Raw genomic sequence first — 3339 nt, forward strand, 5'->3', positions numbered from 1 at the left:
CCTGAGAGCCGTGCCCGGCAGGCCGGCCACCTGGGTCTGCAGGTTTCGATCCTGTCTGCGGTTCTTGCGTCCGAGCAGGTGCGCGTCCTGAGGGCCCTGCACGCGTGCTCTGAGGAGGGCTGCAGTCTGCACAGCGGGGCGCCACGGGCTGACGGCGGGCGCCCACCCCGTCCTTAGGGCCTTTGCTTGACAACCTCGTGGGCGAGGACAGAGGACCGCGCGAGCTGGGACGCTGTCTGCTCTGCTGGGCTGGCCGCGGTGTCCCTCCTCGGCCCTCCTTCCACTCCTGTGTCCCCAGGCACCCCGCCATCTCTGATCGCCCTCCTCCGGGGGGCGTTCTTGGAGTCGGCCTTGAGCTGACATCTCTCTCGTCTTTTTCTCATCCGTCCCCTGAGCGCTGAAGCGTCCGTGTGGGTTCTGTGATGTTTCTCTTAAAATACGAAACAACTGAAACCCTACTCGGTCCACCTGTGCACACCTGGAGCAGCCCCGCCCCCGGGCAGGGGCACCTGCCTCCACTCGCTGGTGTCCCAGGGCCGGGCTGCCCAGGATGTGAGTGTGGGCGTTGTGTCCCACCTCCTCAGGGACACACCCTTGGACACAGGGCCGGGCTCCTCTGTGGAACACGGGGTACCTGGAGCGTTTCCCAAGTTGCTGGACATCTCGTGTCTGCAGAGAGCAAGCCCGACACCCGTCCCGCCCCAGCCGTGCTCTCATGTGCTGTGCACGCATGAGCCCCAGCCTGCACACGGCTGCCTCCCTGCCCGGAGCAGAGCCTGGCATGTGTCAGGTCCTCAGTCCACACGGCTGGACAGTGTGGATGGAGGAGAAAGGAAACGTCCCCGCCGTCAGGGCTCCAGGCCACTCTGGAACCAAAGCGTTTTAGGAACTTTTGCATCATGACCAGATGACCTGACAAGCGCAACGGAGAGGAGGGAAAGTTTATTGGGGGCTCAGGGTCTCAGAGGCCTCCATCCATAGAAGGCCGACTCCAGTGCTCTGGGCCCAAGGTGGGCAGCACATCAGGGGGACCGGCCCAGCAGAGGACCGCTGCTCAGGTCTCGGCTGCCAGGAAGCAGAGAGAAGGGGAGGGGGCTGCAGGGCAGATGCTTCCTTCTAGACCACGCCCCACTCCCCAGCTCCCCCACCTCCCCAGCCTTCTCCACCTCCCCAGCCTCCCCTACCTCCCCAACCTCCCTCACCTCCCCAGCCTTCTCCACCTCCCCAGCTCCCCCCACCTCCCCAGCCTTCTCCACCTCCCCAGCCTCCCCCCACCTCCCCAGCCTCCCTCCACCTCCCCAGCCTCCCCCCACCTCCCCAGCCTCCCACCTCCCCAGCCTTGCTCCACTTCCTCAGCCTCCCCCAATTTCCCCAGCCTCCCACCTCCCCAGCCTTACCCTACCTCCCCAGCCTCCCCCCACCTCTCCAGCCTCCCACCTCCCCAGCCTTGCCCCACCTCCCCAGCCTCCCCCAATTTCCCCAGCCTCCCCCCCGACCCAGCCTCCCCCCACCTCCCCAGCCTCCCACCTCCACAGCCACTCCCTACCTCCCCAGCCTCCCCCCACCTCCCCAGCCTCCCCCCTCCCCAGCCTCCCCCTACCTCCTCAGCCTCCCACCTCCCCAGCCTCCCACCTCCCCAGCCTCCCACCTCCCCAGCCTCGCCCCACCTGCCTACAGTGACCACCCAGCCAGTCCAGTCACACCAGAATGGGTGATCAGGTCCAGCTCCGTAACGCAGCATTTTACTCTGAACATTCCTCTGTTGGCATTGTCCGGGGGCCACCTGGCTTCCAAACCTTGACGACGTAATGCTCTAACATGCCGAGGGACCACACAGCCCCCGCCTGGCTTGGTGACCCTCCCTGCCTGCTTCACAGAGTCCAGTCCTCTCAGCTCAGTGTTCCAGGCCCAGCCGCACCTGCGTAGCGTGCTGCCTTCCTCGCGGGCGCCTGTCTCCCGGCCGGCCCGCCCTCCCTCAGCACGCACACAGCTGTCCCCGCCCAGTGCCCTTCCTCTGCTTGCCACCTGGCCTATCCGCAGGACTCAGGTGAACCTCCTGGAACCCAGGGAAGCCTGCTGACGGTCCTCTTCCCCCAGTCCTGGGTGGGCGCCCGGCAGCCCTGTGCCCCTGCCCCTGTGGACAGCTGGGCCTGGGAGGCCATGCTGCCGTTCACTCCTGACACCTCTCGGCTCTGTGCCAGCGTCCACTTCCGAGCCACACTGCATGTTCAGAGTCCGTGGGTCCCTGTTGCACACACTCACCGGGGACTGGAGCTCCACGCTCACCAAGGAGGGTAGAACGGAGAGTCTGTCCCGCTCCTGCCTGCAGGCCACCCAAGGTGGAGGCCACACTGCTGCGGCCTGGTGTCCGGAAGCCCTCGTCTGGCCACAACTGAGCTGTGAGGAGGCATGACCCCTCTCATATGCGCAGGAGATATGCGCATGGCCTTGCTGCACCTGTCCTAGTATGTCCTGAGTGACCCCGTAGCTGCCTGTGACCTTTCTGCTGCCCCCAAGCTCCCCTACTCCAGGGACTCCAGTTCCCTCCCCTGACCCTTGGCACCTGGCACAGTGCCCTCCTTGAAGGACCTGAGACCTGGGGAGAGCCTGGCCCTGTGTGGCCCAGCTGGGGCCCAGGACGGCACGGACCTGCTCCACCCAGCTCCACCCAGCTCCACGGTGCGCCATGCTTCTGTGCTGGGAGCTGAGTCACTGCATCCGTCAGATACCGCTGAGCACCTGCAGGAAGTCCAGGACACTCTCCGCCTGGTTGCTCTGCCTTTCACTTTGTGTCTGTGCCACAAACAAGGTAAAGGCAACCAAGAAGCAGTGCAGGCTTAAGGGTTCCGAGCGGGCGACACCCAACGGCCACTTTGAGGGTGTGGATCCTGGTTCACACGGACAGCCCAGCGCATGGGCTCTGGATGGCCGCCAGGTTTCCAGGGTGAGCAAGCGCCTCAAAGGGGACAAACATTTTTCACAGACCATAAGTGAAATGGAGGCCTGAATGTTTAAAAATAAATACATAGTGAAGGAAGAGAGAAAGGACAGACAAGCACAGAGACCCTGCTGACCTTTAGATCCAAATGAGTGAAAAACAATTTTTATATTTATGGTGCTGCCGCCGAGGAAACGATACCTTTTATCTCCAACTCTTCTGAGCCACGGCGCCCAGAACGAGTATTTCCAAATGGGTGCTCTTGAGATTGAACAGAGGAGGTTCACTCTTTCAGCCTCAGTTTCCTCATCTACAAGATGGAGATAATGATGATTCTCACAGGGTAATTATGAGAATTAAATTAATTAATATATGCAAAGGACATGAACCAGGGCTCACAT

At 62.6% G+C, this 3339-nt stretch overlaps 1 long non-coding RNA gene across 1 annotated transcript; it reads right to left on the reverse strand.

Moving 5' to 3' along the window:
• Positions 1-933: 933 nt before the first annotated feature.
• Positions 934-2786, reverse strand: LOC124967443 (uncharacterized). Its single transcript, XR_007105531.1, has 3 exons — positions 2650-2786; positions 2263-2397; positions 934-1065 (listed from the first exon to the last, which is right to left on the reverse strand). It is a non-coding gene; the product is annotated as an uncharacterized LOC124967443 (long non-coding RNA).
• Between the last annotated feature and the right edge of the window lie 553 nt (positions 2787-3339).

Source organism: Sciurus carolinensis, chromosome 16, assembly GCF_902686445.1.
Source record: "Sciurus carolinensis chromosome 16, mSciCar1.2, whole genome shotgun sequence".
Lineage (NCBI taxonomy): Eukaryota > Metazoa > Chordata > Mammalia > Rodentia > Sciuridae > Sciurus > Sciurus carolinensis.